The sequence below is a fragment of the Salvelinus sp. IW2-2015 genome, linkage group LG33, assembly GCF_002910315.2.
Source record: "Salvelinus sp. IW2-2015 linkage group LG33, ASM291031v2, whole genome shotgun sequence".
Classification (NCBI taxonomy): Eukaryota; Metazoa; Chordata; class Actinopteri; order Salmoniformes; family Salmonidae; genus Salvelinus; species Salvelinus sp. IW2-2015.
In genome coordinates this window covers 14,646,400-14,668,239 of record NC_036872.1, presented here as the reverse complement: position 1 = coordinate 14,668,239, position 21,840 = coordinate 14,646,400, and the positions used below count along the sequence as shown (strand labels likewise).

The following is a 21,840-nucleotide window of genomic DNA, read 5'->3' as shown; positions in this document are numbered from 1 at the left end:
ATAAAACCATGTGCCATGGAATCGGTACGTCAAAAATCTCTTCCCAACTATCTATATGGCACGGCTGTTCATTTTTTGGTCCTTAAATGAACCTGGTAAACATTTTTACTATCACAATTTTCTTTAACCAATGATGGTGTTTAATGCTGTGCCGACAGACAAGTTCCTCTTCAATTTTTCCGGTAATGCTGCAATTAAACTCAGCAAAAAAAGAAACGTCCTCTCACTGTCAACTGCATTTATTTTCAGCAAACTTAAAACCTGTAAATATTTGTATGAACATAACTGAACAAGTTCCACAGACATGTGTCTAAGAGAAATGGAATAATGTGTCCCTGAACAAAGGGGGGGGGGGGTCAAAATAAAAAGTAACAGTCAGTATCTGGTGTGGCCACCAGCTGAATTAAGTATTGCAGTGCATCTCCTCCTCATGGACTGCACCAAGATTTGTCAGTTCTTGCTGTGAGATGTTACCCCACTCTTCCACCAAGGCACCTGCAAGTTCCCGGACATTTCTGGGGGGGAATGGCCCTAGCCCTCACCCTCCGATCCAACAGGTCCCAGACGTACTGGTGGCATTGCCATGCTGGGGGATCATGTCAGGATGAGCCTGCAGGAAGGGTACCACATGAGGGAGGAGGATGTCTTCCCTGTAACGCACAGCATTGAGAATGCCTGCAATGACAACAAGCTCAGTCCGATGATGCTGTGACACACCGGCCCAGACCATGAAGGACCCTCCACCTCCAAATTGATCCCTCTCCAGAGTACAGGCCTCGGTGTAACGCTCATTCCTTCAACGATAAACGTGAATCCAACCATCACTCCTGGTGAGACAAAACCGCAACTCGTCAGTGAAGAGCACTTTTTGCCAGTCCTGTCTGGTCCAGCGACGCTGGGTTTGTGCCCATAGGCGACCTTGTTGCTGGTGATGTCTGGTAAGGACCTGCCTTACAACAGGCCTATAAGCCCTCAGTCCAGCCTCTCTCAGCCTATTGCGGACAGTCTAAGCACTGATGGAAGGATTGTGCGTTCCTGGTGTAACTCGGGCAGTTGTTGTTGCCATCCTGTACCTGTCCCACAGGTGTGATGTTCAGATGTACCGATCCTGTGCAGGTGTTGTTACACGTGGTCTGCCACTGCGAGGATGATCAGCTGTCCGTCCTGTCTCCCTGTAGTGCTGTCTTAGGCGTCTCACAGTACGCACATTGCAATTTCTTGCCCTGGCCACATCTGCAGTCCTCATGCCTCCTTGCAGCATGCTTAAGGCACCTCACACAGATGAGTAGGGACCCTGGGCATCTTTCTTTTGGTGTTTTTCAGAGTCAGTAGAAAGGCCTATTTAGTGTCCTAAGTTTTCATAACTGTGACCTTAATTGCCTACCGTCTGTAAGCTGTTAGTGTCTTAACGACCGTTCCACAGGTACATGTTTATTAATTGTTTATGGTTCATTGAACAAGCATGGGAAACAGTGTTTAAACACTTTACAATGAAGATCTGTGAAGTTATTTGGATTTTTTACGAATTATCTTTGCAAGAAAGGGTCCTGAAAAAGTTTAGTTGGTTGTAATTTTGGGAAGAGCAGACATTTCCATATGTTTTAGTTAGCTGCATGTATGACATGCACCAGTGGAATTTATGATATAATTTACGAAGATTATACTTTTTTTTTTTTTTTTTTTAAAGTTTTTTTATCAATTAGTATATTTGAGTTTAACCACAATATTTGTTGTATTATTTGTTCTGTCTTTTCTGGAGGACTAAATTGAAATTGCAACCAACTTTCTGTGGCTTGTTTTAAAAATAGCAATATTTGGGAGATTACTTCCTTTTCAAATAACTGAAAGTGAGCTGTTGTAATCTGAATAAAGGGAAAAAGGCCTTCCTTGAACATAGACACGCTTACTAATTTGCTAGAGAACCAGTTCGGATAGAAGTATAACTTTTTTATGACTGAAGTCTTTAGTGAGAGGTCTAATGATTTAATATTTAATCCTTTCTGCCCTCCAAATTCATATTCATTATATAAATAGGCACGTTTAATTTTGTCTGGCTTGTGTTGTAAAAAAAACTGTTCGGGACCCTGGGCATCTTTTCAGGACCCTTTCTTTCAAAGATAATTTGTAAAAATCCAAATAACTTCACAGATTTCATTATCTCCAGGTGTAGGCAAGACCATAAGCAAATAGGTAAACTGGGATATGACTAAAGAGTTAATCAGGGTGATTTTTCCACAAATAGAAAGGTATTTACCTTTCCGTGGCAGCAAGATCTTATCTTTTTTTGCCACATTTCTATAAAGATATATTGGAGTGAGATTATTTATTTATTTTATATATATACAGTGGGGAGAACAAGTATTTGATACACTGACAATTTTGCAGGTTTTCCTACTTACAAAGCATGTAGAGGTCTGTAATTTTTATCATAGGTACACTTCAACTCGTGAGAAAGGAATCTAAAACAAAAATCCAGAAAATCACATTGTATGATTTTTTAATTAATTAATTTGCATTTTATTGCATGACATAAGTATTTGATACATCAGAAAGCAGAAACTGAATATTTGGTACAGAAACCTTAGTTTGCAATTACAGAGATCATACGTTTCCTGTAGTTCTTGACCAGGTTTGCACACACTGCAGCAGGGATTTGGCCCACTCCTCCATACAGACCTTCTCCAGATCCTTCAGGTTTTGGGCTGTCGCTGAGCAATACGGACTTTCGGCCCCCTCCAATGATTTTCTATTGGGTTCAGGTCTGAGACTGGCTAGGCCACTCCAGGACCTTGAGATGCTTCTTACGGAGCCACTCCTTAGTTGCCCTGCTGTGTGTTCGGTCGTTGTCATGCTGGAAGACCCAGCCACGACCCACTTCAATGCTCTTACTGAGGGAAGGAGGTTGTTGGTCAAGATCTCGCGATACATGGCCCATCCATCCTCCCTTCAATACGGTGCAGTCGTCCTGTCCCCTTTGCAGAAAAGCATCCCCAAAGAATGATGTTTCCACCTCCATGCTTCACGGTTGGATGGTGTTCTTGGGGTTGTACTCATCCTTCTATTCCTCCAAACACGGCGAGTGGAGTTAGAGCCAAAAGCTCTATTTTGTCTCATCAGACCACTGACCTTCTCCCATTCCTCCTCTGGATCATCCAGATGTCATTGGCAAACTTCAGACGGGCTGACATGCGCTGGCTTGAGCAGGGGGACCTTGCGTGCGCTGCAGGATTTTAATCCATGACGGTACGTATGTGTTACTAATGGTTTTCTTTGAGACTGTGGTCCCAGCTCTCTTCAGTCATTGACCAGGTCCTGCCGTGTAGTTCTGGCTGATCCCTCACATTCCTCATGTCATTGATGCCCCACGAGGTGAGATCTCTGCATGGAGCCCCAGACCGAGGTGATTGACCGTCATCTCTTCTTCCATTTTCTAATAATTGTGCCAACAGTTGTTGCCTTCTCACCAAGCTGCTTGGGCTATTGTCCTGTAGCCCATCCCAGCCTGTACAGGTCTACAATTTATCCCTGATGTCCTTACACAGCTCTCTGGTCTTGGCCATTTGTGAGAGGTTGGAGTCTGTTTGATTGAGTGTGTGGACAGGTGTCTTTTATACAGGTAACGAGTTCAAACAGGTGCAGTTAATACAGGTAATGAGTGGAGAACAGGAGGGCTTCTTAAAGAAAAACTAACAGGTCTGTGAGAGCCGGAATTCTTACTGGTTGGTAGGTGATCAAATACTTATGTCATGCAATAAAATGCAAATTAATTACTTAAAAATCATACAATGTGATTTTCTGGATTTTTGTTTTAGATTCCGTCTCTCACAGTTGAAGTGTACCTATGATAAAAATGACAGACCTCTACATGCTTTGTAAGTAGGAAAACCTGCAAAATCGGCAGTGTATCAAATACTTGTTCTCCCCACTGTATACCGAGTATATCCACATCACCATCAGACCATTTTATTGGTAAACTACATGGTAAAGTAAAAGGAGTCTTTTTTAGTGATCCGATACTTAATAGGGTACACTTAAATGTGGTTGTAATCCAGAGAGGTTAGAAAAATTATCTAGATCCACTATGAGGCTGTGGAGGGATCCAAGTTGTGGATTTAAAATAAAACGTGAGTTTTTAAGCCCTGTATTTCTAATCCCTTGATATTATTGTTGGATCTGATTTCTATAGCTAACATTTCGATGGCCATGATAAATAGATATGCCAATAGTGTACAACCTTGTTTTACTCCACTTGACAGTGAGAAGTAGCCATGATTTACTATTTTACACCTAGGGTTACTATACAAGATTTAAACCCATTTTATAAGAGATTCTCCAAAATTTAAATGTTCCAGGCATTTATATTTAAACCCAAGTGCTACTTTATCGAAAGCGTTTTTTAATTAATATTTTTAATTTGATTTAGATTTTTTTTTGCAATTTCTTTCTCCCCAATTTCGTGGTATCCAATTGGTAGTTACAGTCTTGTCTCAATGCTGCAACTCCCGTATGGACTCAGGAGAGGCGAAGGCCGAGAGCCGTGCGTCCTCCGAAACACAAACCTGCCAAGCCACACTGCTTCTTGACACAATGCCCACTTAACCCGGAAGCCAGCTGCACCAATGTGTCGGAGGAAACGACCGTGTCAGCGTGCACTGCGCCCGGCCCGCCACAGGAGTCGCTAGCGTGCGGGGGGGACAAGGACATCCCAAACCCTCCCCTAACCCAGACGACACTGGGCCAATTGTGCGCCGCCCTAAGGTGGCCCTAAAAGCCTTTTCAAAGTCCGGTATGAATAGCAGACCTGGTTTCCCAGATTTTTCATAGTGTTCTATTGTTTCCAGTACTTGCGTTATATTATCTCCAATGTATCGTCCATGTAAAAAACCTGTCCGATTAGAATGAATAATGTCAGACAATACCTTTTTAATTCTATGCGCTATACATTTTGCTAGACTTTTTGCATCACAACACTGAAGTGTAAGGGGCCTCCAATTTTTTTAAATGGACTGGATCTTTATATTTCCCACTTGTATCCTGTTTCAGTAATAATTCAATCAGACCTTCTTGTAGAGTGTCTGATAATCTACCATTAACATAGGACTGGTTAAAACATGCTAATAACGGTCCTCTGAGTATATCAAAAAAGGTTTGGTATACCTCAACTGGTATGCCATCCAGCCCTGGAGTTTTCCCAGACTTAAAGGCTTTAATTGCATCAAGAAGTTCCTGCTCTGTAATTTTACCTTCACATGAGTCTTTCTGTATGGCTGTTAATTCTACATTATTAATAGAAAAAAAATCCATACAATTACCTTCGGAGATGGAGGAGACTGAAACGAAAACTCTAAGGCTCTTGGTTCTGCGGGGCAGGTGGTGTCAAGGCTAGCCTTGATGCAGTAATTGACCTGGTTTTTGAGTCTCTTGGACCGGAGAACCTCGTAGGTGGAGCCAGTTAAGTAAGTAAGCACAAAAACGCCTGAACGTTATGTGAACTATGCAAGAGAGCAGACCTAGCGGTGTGCTAGCTGAGGTAGGCCACGTGAGAGTTTTGCCTAGCCTAGGTTAGTAGTGGTATAGCCAGCCTTGCCTTGTTAGCTAACCTGTTTAAGTGTGTCTCATGGACCGGATCACCACATGGTGGGACTGGTTCAGTTAGTAGGCAAAAAGCAACTTAATGCTAGGTGAACTAAATATGGGAGCTAATCTAGAAATAGCTAGATGGTGATTAGATAGCTAGCGTTCGTGTGAGGGCTAGTAGTGTAGCTTAAGCTGCCACGGGCCGGTACATGGTTAAACCTTACAAAACTTGCAGGATTCGTTTGAGGGCTGCCTGAGCGTGTTTGTTACGAGGGCTCATAATAACTCCTGGGAAAAAGTATTTCTTACCAGTTTATGCATGTGCTAGTCGACGCATAGCAATGAGACTTTTATGTTAGCTAGCTAGTGTTCACGCAGTGATAGCTAGCACCGCATTAACCAAAGAAAATGTGGGAATAGTGTTGCTTCTTTGGTCCTGAGAGTCTCTATTGACCATGGCAAGCTGGAAATTCTCTCGTAGGTGGAAGAGCATCATTGAGCCACCAGCTCAAGAGCGAGGGGGTTCGAGCGCATGCCTGACCTGGAAAATTGCCCGCTAACCCAGTAGTACGAATTAGACTTGACAGGTGTGAGCTAGCTTAATAGATGCCTCGCGGCTAATGAAGTGAGCACTGTGTATAAACGCTATAGCCGTGGAGCTAATGTAGTTGTTAGCTAGCAAGCAACTAGCTTGTGGGCTAAAGGCATGCTAAAGCTAGCACAGTGTTAGCCAAAGAGAACCGCATGAATAGCATTACTTCTTCGGTCCTGAGAGTCTCTATTGATCATAGCACAGTGAGGTATAACTGGTCTGTTTAGCAAACGAAACAAGTGAATGTTAGATGTACTAAACGAGAGAGCAAGCTGGCAATTCCATCGTAGGTGGAAGAGCCAGTAGCAGATGGCTTCCCAGCATCATCGAGCGGTAAAGCATAAGCTAGCTAGCTTTCACCACGTGGTAGCTATTTAGCACAGTGCTAGCCAGAGAAAGTGTGTGCTTTCTTAGTCTTTCGACGAACAAAGTGTTTCTCTCAACCTTCCAACTGTGACGATAGGACAGTCAGTCTAGTCAACACGACCCAAGGGGGTGTGGGTTGCACTAAAGGAGGAGAGTTTGCAATTCTACCGTTTGGCCAGGTATAAAAGCAAATTTGGTGGTATAGCTGGCCTTTCAGCGAGCCAGCTGAGTTAGCTAGCCAAGCCATGTGATGCTAGCTACTACAGGAGAATTAGGGAGTAGAAAAAGCAGAAGCGCTAATTGTACACAAAAACGTTCCTTTCGTTAGTTGTTCAACACAAAAAGACAAGCGCTGAGGTTCTACGTTCGGCAGCGTTAACCTTGTTGTTCACCTGAGAACAGTTGATCAGGAAGACAGGGATCAAGTCGTGCTGAGGAGAGCTTTAGGAATGTAGTGATCTTTGCAAGGAAGAGAGAGAGAATAACCAGAGGGCACGATGAGTGGCGCCTTATTAAAAGGGAGGGGCTCACCTCATTCGCCACTCAACTTGTCTATCTCCAACAGATGTTGTGTGATTGGTTCTTACAATAGTGAATCCGCCTATCAGTGAATCCCAGTGTGAGACATCGAAACAAGTATTTGAAAGAGAACCAGTGGAAAGAAATCCATTTGGGAATTGAAGTCTAAAGCAGTCATTGATATCTGAGGATGAAGAGAGCTCTGATTCTTGACTGTAGCCCTTGGGCTACCCTACACAGTGTACTCCAGACCTTCTTATAGAGACTCATGTCAGGGAGAGAGAAAATAAGTAATAAGGGCCAAGAAACCAGAAAGCCTTGTTCTTTTGTTTGGTGAAAGTGAGGGAAGGACATGAGCAACAACAGGAAAGATGGAAAGTTCTACTTGAGCAGCTGGGAGTCTGGAGTTCTTAACAGTAGCATAGCTTAATCATGACGGGCCCAAGTGCCCCAAAAATTATGGGCCCCTATCACCACCCATATTTCCCTTAAAATGTTAATTATTTTGTTGGTAAGGCTGTGTGTTAATATTACAAAGTATTGTAACAGCAGAGCAGAACCAAATCTAAGGGCACCAAATCTGAAGCTGTTACCAGAGAAGCCGCAATATAGGCAATACATTCAGCACCATGGACGGCGGTCAGAAATTAACCCGTATAAGTCAATCAGCACGGAAAGCACAAAGCGGTCAAAAAACACCCTACTTTATCTGCAAATAATAGGCAATAGCCTATATTATAAAACATAAATATATAGATCAATGTCTTGACAAAAACACCGAAACACAGCTAATGACCCAGTACATGCTCGCCGAAGTTATGCACAGCGTCAAAACTGACATACCGGTATTTCAAATGACCTGCCTCCCTCAGAGGCCTATATGAAAAACACCAGCAAATCAATCAAGTTGAGCATTCAAACAGATTGCTTAAATGGCAGCACCCATGTCAATCGTTGTCCCTGATTGAGAATCATACTTAGGCAGCCGGGGTTTCACGTGTGTTTTGTGGGTGTTTTGTTTTCCGTGTCAGTAGTTGTGCCACACGGGACTGTCACGGTAGTATTTTTGTTATTTTGTATCGTATATTGTTTTGTTGTATATTAAATCACTATGGAAACTAACCACTCTGCGTATTGGTCCGATCCTTCTCGCCTCTCCTCGTCAGATGAGGAGGAAGAAAATGACTATCGTTACTCTCACATAGCAATACCCGGGTCTCCCGGGTGGCGCAGTGGTCTAGGGCACTGCATCGCAGTGCTAGCTGCGCCACCAGAGTCTCTGGGTTCACGCCCAGGCTCTGTCGCAGGCGGCCGCAACCGGGAGGTCCGTGGGGCGACGCACAATTGGCATAGCGTCGTCCGGGTTAGGGAGGGTTTGGCCGGTAGGGATATCCTTGTCTCAGTATATAAAATGTATGCACTCTACTGTAAGTCGCTCTGGATAAGAGCGTCTGCTAAATGACTAAAATGTAAATGTAAATGTAATACACTTGGCTTAACTGGTCTACTTTGGATACATCCAGTGTGGTGTCCATAATAGTAGAAAAAAAATGGGGCTTCCTGCATCTCTCCCTGAATGTCACACTTCACTCACTGGCTAAGATATAAATCAGCTCATTTTGAGGACTGAGATAGTTAACGGATCCTGCGGGGCGTTCTAAAAGTTATTTCAGAACTGGGTCATGAAATGACAGCAGTTCAATTATACTGAGAAAATTCCCACTGTCGGCCTGCCCCAGCCTTTCACGGTGCCCTCTGAACTCCAAATTACATGACCAAGTGTGAAAGTTACATTAACTATGCGTTCCAACACATATGGCCAGAAATTTGCTGTGTTACGCACACCTCTCCATTTATGCGTCAATAGTGCCATTGAGCTTCCATTGCTCATATACCAAACAGGCACCCATGTGAATCTGGGATGTCTCATGACATGCTATTTTGGATGTTAGATGGTGCCAATCTCTCACCCCATTGACCCACGCATCAGAGAAGAAAGGGGCACTCCGATCTCCGAACAACCAGCAAGGCTCACAATATGCGCAATCTAGCTTGACCAAATAACATAGCCATGTAAGTGGTAATTTGATTCCAGCCTTGGTTGTAGTGGTGTAATATGACTCTGAAAAACACCGCCTTTCGTCATCTCTTGGGAATGGGCCAGTAGGCTTACACGAGCCTAATGCAATAATGTGCCATTTAACTTTTGCATCCACATTTGTTGCATAATTCCCCGTCTGTTGGATAGGTAAAAAGGCCGTCTGTCCCAATTCCACCTGTTTCCTCAGCTGCCACGATTCTAGCCTCGCGCTGCTCTTCTTCCTCCCTGCCCGGCCCGAGGATAGCTTGTCCGTGGTAGTATGGCCTGGCTTGTGCTCAGGGTCGTATCCGCCGATAGCTGACAATCTGTATACCGATTATTGGAGGACCAAAAAAAGCCGATACCGATTAATCGCCCGATTTTTTTATTTCTTTATTTGTAATAATGACAATTACAACAATACTGAATGAACACTTATTTTAACTTAATATAATACATCAATAAAAATCAATTTAGCCTCAAATAAATAATGAAACATGTTCAATTTGGTTTAAATAATGCAAAAACAAAGTGTTGGAGAAGAAAGTAAAAGTGCAATATGTGCCATGTAAAAAACGTTTAAGTTCCTTGCTCAGAACATGAGAACATATGAAAGCTGGTGGTTCCTTTTAACATGAGACTTCAATATTCCAAGCTAAGAGGTTTTAGGTTGTAGTTAATATAGTATTTATAGGACTATTTCTCTCTATACCATTTGTATTCCATATACCTTTGACTATTGCATGTTCTTATAGGCACTTTAGTATTGCCAGTGTAACAGTATAGCTTCCGTCCCTCTCCTCGCTCCTACCTGGGCTCGAACGAGTAACACATCGACAACAGCCACCCTCGAAGCACCGTTACCCATGCAGAGCAAGGGGAACAACTACTCCAAGTCTCAGAGCGAGTGGCGTTTGAAACGCTATTAGCGCGCACCCCGCTAACTAGCTAGCCATTTCACATCGGTTACACCAGCCTAATCTCGGGAGTTGATAGGCTTGAAGTCATAAACAGCGCAATGCTTGAAGCACAGTGAAGAGCTGCTGGCAAAACGCACTAAAGTGGTGTTTGAATGAATGCTTACGAGCCTGCTGCTGCCTACCATCGCTCAGTCAGACTGCTCTATCAAATATCAAATCATAGACTTAATTATAACATAATAACACACAGAAATACGAGCCTTTGGTCATTAATATGGTCGAATCCGGAAACTATCATTTCGAAAACAAAACGTTTATTATTATCGCATATACCCTGACTCTGCGTGCAATGAATGCAAGAGAAGTGACACAATTTCACCTGGTTAATATTGCCTGCTAACCTGGATTTCTTTTTGCTAAATATGCAGGTTTAAAAATATATACTTCTGTGTATTGATTTTAAGAAAGGCATTGATGTTTATGGTTAGGTACACGTTGGAGTAACGACAGTCCTTTTTCCGCGAATGCGCACCGCATCGATTATATGCAACGCAGTACATGCTAGATAAACTAGGAATATCATCAACCATGTGTAGTTAACTAGTGATTATGATTGATTGATTGATTGTTTTTTATAAGATAAGTTTAATGCTAGCTAGCAACTTACCTTGGCTTCTTACTGCATTCCCATAACAGGCAGGCTCCTCGTGGAGTGCAATGAGAGGCAGGTGGTTAGAGCGTTGGACTAGTTATAACTGTAAGGTTGCAAGATTCAATCCCCGAGCTGACAAGGTAAAAATCTGTCGTTCTGCCCCTGAACAAGGCAGTTAACCCACCGTTCCTAGGCCGTCATTGAAAATAAGAATGTGTTCTTAACTGACTTGCCTAGTTAAATAAAGGTGTAAAAAATAATAATTGGCCAAATCGGTGTCCAAGAAAAAAGATTTCCGATTGTTATGAAAACTTGAAATCGTCCCTAATTAATCGGCCATTCCGATTAATCGGTCGACCTCTAATCTGTATCCTCCTCTGTTCAAAGTTGCTTCTTCTGGCACAATGGAACAGCTTGGCCTTGGCTCACTTGCTAAAAGCTGCTGCTGGCGATGATAAACCTACATCCTCTTCTGGTCCCGCTACATTGCTTGTGCTAACAATGGCTGCACTTGAACTGCATTTGAAAAAGGAATCTAATTTAACTAATTTTGATACCTCCTTTGCTTTCTCATTTTTGTCCTTCCTCTTTTGGGCTCGACTTTTGTGTTGATACATTGCTGAGTTTTAAATCCGTAATTTTCTATTCTCAACTTTCTCTTTTTATTTTATTTTTGTTGGCCATTGTCTCTTGATAGCTAGCTCAACTGTTGCTTAAAACGATGACAGAAACAACAACGCTTTGGACCAATCAATTGGTCAAAAGAACAGACGACTCTCGGTCGACCAATATATTCTTTTGACGGGACAGCCCTAGATAGGCTTAAAACAAACATCTCAAAAACAACTTTCTATTGCTGAGTCACTCACTGTTGTGCAGCACGTCATCAGAGTGCGCAGCTGAACACTTCATGCTGGAAAACACCCAGTTTGTTATTTTTGATTAAAACAAAACTGCTATTAAATAAGAATACCAACCTTATTTTTGCGTGGATTCCGTAGCGCGTTTAGCTTTAAACAATTAAGAAACACCGCTAACCAAACAACAGTGCTAATGGCTGTACTGCAGTCACCGGTCGTCGTCATGGGAAAGACGCATTGTTGAATACTGCAACCAGTTGTTTTCAAGAGTTAAGAGCCAACCTGGATACCAAGGAGATCCTGAGGGAAATCGACGAGTACCAACAGCTTTACGCTATGAAGGAACAACATACTCCATCATGGAAAGATCCGACTACCTCACAAAAGAACTCTAACCCGACAAAAAAAGAAAAACTGATTCATCTACAGACACAGACTATCTACTTACTGTTGAAGTAGAGGCTAGTGCTCAGACTGGAATTCATGCAACACTGGAAAAGTTGTGTGAGGAGGTAGCAGGGCTGAGGGGGAGTTTGGAGTTTAGCAAGAGTGAAACTCTCACGCTCCAAGGAGAGAACAAGGCACTCACATCCAAGGTAAAAATCCACGATTACAACATGGATTTTCTACTCAGGGAAAACAGGGTGATGAAGGAGTCGCTGCTAGACATACAAAGTTGTAGCATGCGTGAAAATCTAATATTTTCTGGGATTCCTGAGGACGCATCCAATAATCCAGAGGGTGCGATCAGAGAATTCATGCAATCTGCCTTGAAACTTCCTCTAGAGACTGGAAACAAGGTGGCTTTCCACCGTGTACACAGACTTGGAGCTCGGAGGGCCAAGGGTCCCCAACTGATCATTGCAAAATTTGAACACTACCAACAAAAGAAGCTGATCAAAAGCAGGGGAAGGGAGCTTAAAGGTACCAAATTCGGTCTCAATTACCAATTTCCACGAGAGATAAACGAACGTCGCAAGAGACTGAAATCCTGTACAGAGGAAACAGAGGGAGAAGGGTAAGCGTGCCTTTCTCATTGTGGATAAACTTTTTATAGATGGACAGCTATTCTGAGACAGTTCCATAACACCATTGCTGTAGTAAATTATACAGGGACTTCAGGTTACGAAAAAAAGAAAGTATGGGAACTGTAAAAATATCTAAACACTATGAAGTGGATATGAACACACAGGTACTCAATTACATGTTCACTTACACATATGGACTTATACATACACATACACACTTGATCTCGCTCTCTCCTCTCACTCCCTCTTTCTCTTCTCTTCTCTCCCTCTCTCACCTCTCTCTATTGTCGAACTATTCTATAATTTGTTTCTTGTCTATCTTTTCTATGTCTTTGTCTACATGTTTATATATGTTTACAACAAGCAAGGGGAAGATATCAGAATAGGGACATTGGGGAATAATAACATGTTGTACGGGATACATTTGTACTGTAGTGATGTCGTCTCATAGTAATGCAAGGTCTCTTTCATGATCATGTGAAACGTCAATTGCTATGGAAATGCTGGGATGTGTTTTTCAATGATGTTAAAGGTAATTATGATGCAACTATGATGGTGATACGATATGGATTACAATTATCATCATGAATATTAAGGCTATACGCACTACATGTTACACACATAGACACTTAACCATGCAAATTGGCAGGGTTATTATTTATTTGGACATCACACATTATAGTCTTACTCTTATACAGACATCGTACACACTATCACTAAATCACATCCAATATCATACACATCAACTTACTCAGATTTACCACACACATATCTTGTCTCAATTTTCTAACATCTGTGGCATTGGCTCACAGGCAATAGATGTGTATAAGAGACAGCACATATCTTGTCTCAATTTTCTAACATCTGTGGCATTGGCTCACAGGCAAACAGGCAAGGGAATAAAACAAATATTGCTAGAACCTATTTCTTGAATTCTAAATATCAGACATTTGAAAGCTCTAATTTTGACTGTCATAATACCTCTGATGGCAGTAACTTTATAAGCACTAATTATGGTCAATTTAGACTGGAATAGTATCTAGTTATGGTAAGGGGTGAAATAAGTATAACCAGTTATAATTGTAACGGTTTAGCAGTTTATAAAAAAAGAAGATCAGTCTTTACGTGGCTAAAAGAAAAGGAATATAACATATACTGTTTACAGGAAACTCACTTTACATCCTTTACATGAAGTTGCGCGGAAAAGGGAATGGGGTGGTGAAATAATTTTCTGTCATGGATAAAGGAACTCAAAAGGTGTGATGATATTAATTAACAAAAATGTCGATCTGAATGTGCAAATAGTTAGGAATGATTCGCAAGGAAGGTGGATATTTTTTACTATGAAAGTGGATGAAAAAGAGATTTGGCTCATTAATCTATATGGTCCATATCAGGATGATCCATACTTCTTCGAAAATATTTATACCAATTTATTGAACTTACAGACAACAAATGATCAAATCATTATGGTAGGAGACTATAACACAGTGTTAAGTACATCAATGGACCGTAAAGGAAATCACTCCACAAACTGTCATCACTGTGCCCATAAGGAAATCACAAATATTATGGACACATTAGAAGTAGTGAATATTTGGAGACTAAAAAAACAGACCTACTGAGATATACATAGAGGAGACTTAATCAAGCTAGTCGTCATGACGACTTTCTTCTCTCTTTCTCTCTTTCATCAAAGCTTTAAAACGTTTTAATAGGAGACAGAATGCGATCAGATCATCATCTACAGTGGCTTGCAAAAGTATTCACCTCCTTGGCATTTTTCCTATTTTGTTGCCTTACAACCTGGAATTAAAATAGATTTTTTGGGGGGTTTGTATCATTTGATTTACACAACATGCCTAACACTTTGAAGATGCAAAATATGTTTTATTGTGAAACAAACAAGAAATAAGACAAAAAAACATAAAACTTGAGCGTGCATAACTATTCATCCCCCCAAAGTCAATACTTTGTAGAGCCACCTTTTGCAGCAAATACAGCTGTAAGTCTCTTGGAGTATGTCTCTATAAGCTTGGCACATCTAGCCACTGGGATTTTTGCCCATTCTTTAAGGCAAAACTGCTCCAGCTCCTTCAAGTCGGATGGGTTCCACTGGTGTATAACAATCTTTAAGTCATACCACAGATTCTCAATTGGATTGAGGTCTAGCCTTTGACTAGGCCATTCCAAGACATTTAAACGTTTTCCCTTAAACCACTCAAGTGTTGCTTTAGCAGTATGCTTAGGGTCATTGTCCTGCTGGAAGGTGAACCTCCATCCCAGTCTCAAATTTCTGGAAGACTGAAACAGGTTTTCCTCAAGAATTTCCCTGGTTTTCGCGCCATCCATAATTCCTTCAAGGCAGGGACCAGTTTCCCAGTCCCTGCCGATGAAAAACATCCCCACAGCATGATGTTGCCCCCACCGTCCTTCACTGTGGGGATGGTGTTCTCGGGGTGATGAAAGGTGTTGGGTTTGCACCAGACTCGTGTTTTCCTTGATGGCCAAAAAGCTAAATTGTTGTCTCATCTGACCAGAGTACCTTCTTCCATATGTTTGGGGAGTCTCCCACATGCATTTTGGCGACCACCAAACGTGTTTGCTTATTTTTTTCTTGAAGCAATGTCTTTTTTCTGGCCACTCTTCCGTAAAGGCCAGCTCTGTGGAGTGTATGGTTTAAAGGGGTCCTATGGACAGATACTCCAATCTCCGCTGTGGAGCTTTGCAGCTCCTTCAGGCTTATCTTTGGTCTCTTTGTTGCCTCTCTGATTAATGCCCTCCTTGCCTGGTCCGTGAGTTTTGGTGGGCGACCCTCTCTTGGCAGGTTTGTTGTGGTGCCATATTCTTTCCATTTTTGAATAATGGATTTAATGGTGCTCCGTGGGATGTTCAAAGTTTCAGATATTTTTTTATAACCCAACCTTGATCTGTACTTCTCCACAACTTTGTCCCTGACCTGTTTGGAGACTTTATTTAACTAATTGTGTGACTTCTGAAGGTAATTGGTTGCACCAGATCTTATTTAGGGGCTTCATAGCAAATGGGGTGAATACATATGCATGCACCACTTTTCCGTTTTACATTTTTTGAAATTTTTTAAGTTATTTTTTAATTTCACTTCACCAATTTGGGCTATTTTGTGTTTGTCCATTACATGAAATCCAAATAAAAATCAATTTAAATTACAGATTGTAATGCAACAAAATAGGAAAAATGCCAAGGGGGATAAATAATTTTGCAAGGCACTGGAATTGGCCTTCACATAACTCTTATAGAATTTCCACGTGAACGGGGATAATGGACATTTAATCAAAGTTTACTGGAGGACAACTTATTTTATATAATTTATAACTGAATTTTTCAGGTATAGTATAGGAACAGCAAATCCACTTATTGTTTGGGATACCTTTAAATGTACCTTCAGATGTCATTCAATTCAATATTCATCAATAATAAAAAGGCAGTTTCTGGCTAAAGAGACAAGGGAAACACATTAACTAATAGTACAGATAGATAGGTAATAAAAACGATAATACAGAGATACAAAGTCATTTAGAGGAAAAACAAAAATAACTTGAACTTATTCAAGAACCATCTAATATTACAAAAATAAAGCAAACTGGATGGAATATGGAGAAAATGCACAAAATTCTTCCTGAATCTCCAACACAGGAACGCTAACAAAAAGAATTTGCAGAAACTCGTTACTGAAGACGGAGTCATCTATGATTCTCTGAATGATATTTTAAAAGAGGAAGCTAAATATTTTAAGCATATGTTCTCTTTTCCATCTCATCCTCTCCCACTGAATGAAGATTACGGTAAGGACTTCTTTCCAAATAATAAAAAAAATTAACAAATGTACAGAATGATCAGTGCGAAGGCCAAATTACAGAGGAATAACTTTTTGAGGCTATTAAATATATAATATATATTAAATCCTTTCAGTCTGGAAAAACTCCAGGGTTTGATGGCATACCGGTAGAGATATATCAAGCCTTTTTTGATATACTCAAAGCTCCATTGTTAGATTGTTTTAACTACTCCTATAGAAATGGAGTCTGTCAGGTACTCAGCAGGAAGGTCTGATTTTACTATTATTAAAACAAACCCAGATGGCAAACATAAAGATCCAGTCTAAAACAACTGGAGGCCCCTTACACTTCAATGTTGTGATGCAAAATTACTTGCGAAATGCATAGCACTCATAATTGAAAGGGTTTTACCAGGTATTGTTCATCCTGATCAGACAGGTTTTTTACAAGAACGATACATTGGAGATAATATACGACAACTTCTATAAATAATAGAACATCATGAAACATCTAAGAAGCCAAGCCTGGTATTTATAGCAGATTTTGAAAAGGCATTTGACAAAGTAAGACTGGATTTTATTTATCAATGCCTGGATTTTTATCAATTTCGGTGATTCTCTTATAAAACGTGTAAAAGTAATGTATAGCAACCCCAGGTGTAAAATAGTAAATAACGGCTACTTCTCACAGTTTTGAATTGTGAAGAGGAGTTAAACAAGGGTGTCCGCTGTCACCATATCTATTTGTTATGGCAATCGAAATGCTAGCTATTAAAATCAGATCCAATAACAACATTAGAGGATTAGAAATCCAAGGCTTAAAAACAAAGGTGTCCATGTATGCCGATGACTCAAGTTTTATATTAAGTCCGCAAGCTAGATCCCTGCAACGTCTCATTGAAGATCTAGATAACTTTTCTGGACTCTCTGGACTAAAACCTAAATATGATAAGTGTACAATATTAGTTATGGGTTCTTTAAAAAATACTGCTTTTACATTACCCTGCAGTTTACCTATAAAATGGGCTTACAGTGAAGTAGACATACTTGGTATTCATATCACAAAATATATAAATAAGCTCCACAATGAATTTCAATAGAAAATGGAGAGGAGAGGAGAGAGGTAAATACCTGTCTATTTATGGAAAAATTGCCCTGATTAACTCCTTAGTCATATCTCAGTTTACTCACTTATGGCGCTGCCTACTCCGTCTGATTCATTTTTCAAATCATATGAGCAAAAAATATTTAGCTTTATCTGGAACTCTAAACCAGACAAAATAAAGCATGCCGATCTATATAATGAATATGAATTAGGTGGGTTGAGATGATTAAATATAAAAGCACTAATCCTCTCTCCAAAAGCTTCACTTACTCAAACGTTTTACTTGAACCCTAAATGGTTCTCAAGTAGATTACGAAGAAAAGCTCATCCATTGTTTAAAAATGGCCTTCTTGCCTTTGTGCAGATTGCCATGTCTCGATTAATTGAAAGTGATACTTTTTTCAAAGTATCTCTCTTTTTCAAACAAGCATCGCAGAGCTGGCTACAATTTCAAGTTCATCCCCCTGAAAATATAGAACAAATATTACAACAAATATTATGGCTGAACTCAAATGTGCTGGTTGATAAAATACCAGTATTTATGGGAAAAATGTTTGAAAAGGGTATTTTGTTCTTAAATTATATTGTAAATTGGAATGGTAGAGTTGTGTCTTTCGTGGAGTTATCAGAATTGTACGGGAAGGTCTGCTCAATCCAAGAGTACGACCAATTGATTACAGTATTAACCCAAAAATGGAGGAGGCAAGTGGCAGAGGGAGGAGGTAGGGAACTGGTCTGTCTGCACAATATAAAGGATTAAAACTGGCGGAGGAATAAAAATAGGAAAGTATACCAGTTTCATTTGAGAACCAGTATGTTGACAACTGTGCCATACAGATTGCAAAATAGTTGTGAAGAGATTTTTAATGTACCGATTCCATATGAGTTGATATATAAAACGACGCAAGATTCAAGACTTCGTGCTTTTCAGCTAAAATTATTATATAGAATTCTTGCCACCAACAAAATGTTGAATATTTGGAGCATAAAATCATCAAAGCTCTGAAGATTTTGTTGTGAGGATACAGAATCAATAGGCCATTTATTTTAGTATTGCCCTCAGGTAGCCTGTTTCTGGTCTCAGGTTCAGGAAAGGCTGAAAATGCATAACATTGATCTAAAATTTACCCAGAAATAGTACTGTTAGGAGATCTGGAGAGACCGGGTCAGTCAATTACTAATATACTAATACTCTCAGTAAAAATATTTATCTTTAACTCGCAATCTGTGGATTCTATTCGATTAGATAGATTGAAAATGTACGTTAAACCTCACAGCATAGTTGAAAGATATAATCTCAGCAAAAAAAGAAATGTCCTCTCACTGTCAACTGCATTTATATTCAGCAAACTTAAAACCTGTAATTATTTGTATGAACATAACAAGATTCAACACCTGAGACAAACTGAACAAGTTCCACAGACATGTGACTAACAGAAATTGAATAATGTGTCCCTGAACAAAGGGGGGGTCAAAACCTAAAAGAACAGTCAGTATCTGGTGTGGCCACCAGCTGCATTAAGTACTGCAGTGCATCTCCTCCTCATGGACTGCACCAGATTTGCCAGTTCTTGCTGTGACATGTTACCCCACTCTGACATGTTACCCCACTCTTCTAACAAGGCACCTGCAAGTTCCCGGACATTTCTGGGGGGAATGGCCCTAGCCCTCACCCTTCAATCCAACATGTCCCAGACGTGCTCAATGGGATTGAGATCCGGGCTCTTCGCTGGCCATGGCAGAACACTGACATTACTGTCTTGCAGGAAATCACGCACAGAACGAGCAGTATGGCTTTTGGCATTGTCATGCTGGAGGGTCAAGTCAGGATGAGCCTGCAGGAAGGGTACCACATGAGGGAGGAGGATGTCTTCCCTGTAACACACAGCGTTGAGATTGCCTGCGATGTCAACAAGCTCAGTCCGATGATGCTGTGACACATCGCCCCAGACCATGACGGACCCTCCACCTCCAAATCGATCCCGCTCCAGAGTACAGGCATCGGTGTAACTCTCATTCCTTCGACGATAAACGCGAATCCGACCATCACCCCTGGTGAGACAAAACCGCAACTCGTCAGTGAAGAGCACTTTTTGCCAGTCCTGTCTGGTCCAGCGACAGTGGGTTTGTGCCCATAAGTGATGTTGTTGCCTGTGATGTCTGGTGAGGACCTGCCTTACAACAGGCCTACAAGCCCTCGGTCCAGCCTCTCTCAGCCTCTTCCGGACAGTCTGAGCACTGATGGAGGGATTGTGCATTCCTGGTGTAACTCTGGCAGTTGTTGTTGCCATCCTGTACCTGTCCCGCAGGTGTAATGTTCGGATGTACCGATCCTGTGCAGGTGTTGTTACACGTGGTCTGCAACTGTGAGGACGATCAGTTGTCCGTCCTGTCTCCCTGTAGCGCTGTTCACCAGTCAGACATTGCAATTTGTTGATGCGGGTCCATCACATCTACGATTTGACGAGAAGATCGTCAAATGTGTGAAGGCCACATCTGCAGTCCTCATGCATCCTTGCTGCATGCCTAAGGCACGTTCACACAGATGAGCAGGGACCCTGGGCATCTTTCTTTTGGTGTTTTTCAGAGTCAGTAGAAAGGCCTCTTTAGTGTCCTACGTTTTCATAACCGTGACCTTAACTGCCTACCCTCTGTAAGCTGTTAGTGTCTTAACGACCGTTCCACAGGTGCATGTTCATTAATTGTTTATGGTTCATTGAACAAGCATGGAAAACAGTGTTTAAACCCTTTACAATGAAGATCTGTGAAGTTATTTGGATTTTTACAAATGATCTTTGAAAGACAGGGTCTTGAAAAAGGGACGTTTCTTTTTTTGCTAAGTTTAGATGGATTAAATAATTGTTTACTGAGTTTATGTTGCTTAGAAATCTGAAGAGGGTGGCCAGCAGAGATAAGTGGGATGGGTTGAGGGAAGCTGAGGGTTGGGATGTGGAATTGGGAGTGGAGTTGCTGGGCGAGAGATAGAATGGTCAAAAATAAAGAAAAAAAAATCAAAATATAATCAAAAGTAAGTTTGAATGACACTGAGGGGCAATGTTTTTACAGCTAATGTCAGTTTGCCTGAGGCTGATGCCGTGCAGGTGTTTGTACACATGCATATACACACACTCTCATTCAAATGCACACATACATGGACACACATATGTAAATAGTGCCAGATATGCACTCAAACATATACAGTTGGCCTTGCTGTTTTGATTTTAGTTGTCCTTGATGTCCTTTTTTTCTTTTTGCATTGTTGGTTTCTTGAAAAATAAATAAGAACAACGCTTTGGAGAGAATTTGCACAATGAATCCCAGAATGCATTTCATTATCTTAACATGGTATTGAAACTATTGAATAATAGAATTTATTTAGAAAATTAATATAATTTTGCTGGTGAACCCATCAATGAGATCATTTATCATATAACCTACGTTAAAGAAAGATCTTCTCGTCAAATCGTAGATGTGATGGACCCGCGTCAACAATTAATACTTGAGGATGGTGGGATGGTATTCATATTACATATGGGGCCCGCGGCTCCGCAGATCCGGGCCTGTCACCGGGCCCATGTACGTCGCGGACCCTGGTGTGACCGCACAGGCACAAGCTACGCCACTGGTTCTTAAGCTGCATCAGACAAGCAGTGATGCAGGGAGAGGAGAGCTCCGGAGGAGCTGGCTATCTGTCACACAAGCCATTTTACTTGAGGATACACTCTCTGTTCTGTGAATGATGAATGCTTATTCATGTCTTTTATATCTGACAGTAAAGAAACAACTTTGAAATTGAAAAACATATTTTATGAATGAATCTCAATTCGTCTCATTGAAGTAGTAAACTGCTAATGGGAGTTTGCTCATAATATCTGCTTTAAAAAATTGATTAATTGTCTACTCCATATGCTTTTAGAATCTTTGTGTGTGTGTGTGCATGTGTTTTTGTGTTTGATGCACTCCTGCAGCTGCCGGCCACACCTCTGAATGACCTTGTTGGTTGTGTGTGTATGTGTTTTGTATTTGTGGTGCTAAACTGGCTTCATCATAAGGCTTTGAGAAAATGGAGGCTGAGTGTGGATCAAAGAGTAGTTGCTAGTGAAGGGGCGAGTCAGCCAGCTAACGCGATGACGAGCTGTGAAGCCCTGCCTCTTTCAATGTCATGCAATTGGCCCAGTGATTTCCTCTGAAAGGCCATTTGTAAAACAGATGGTTTTGAGTTTTCATGTTATCAGTGGGGACCTGCCTTCCTTTCTCTTGCTGCCATCTGTTGGTTCTACATTCTGTTGGTACTATGTAGCCATGGGCAGATGCGTTGGTAATC

General features: G+C 41.1%; 1 protein-coding gene across 2 annotated transcripts in view; it reads left to right on the top strand.

The window, feature by feature from the left end:
* The window catches only part of LOC111957357 (transmembrane protein 132D-like), a 204,107-nt gene that overhangs the window by 155,199 nt on the left and 27,068 nt on the right, over positions 1-21,840 (top strand). The window lies entirely within an intron of this gene.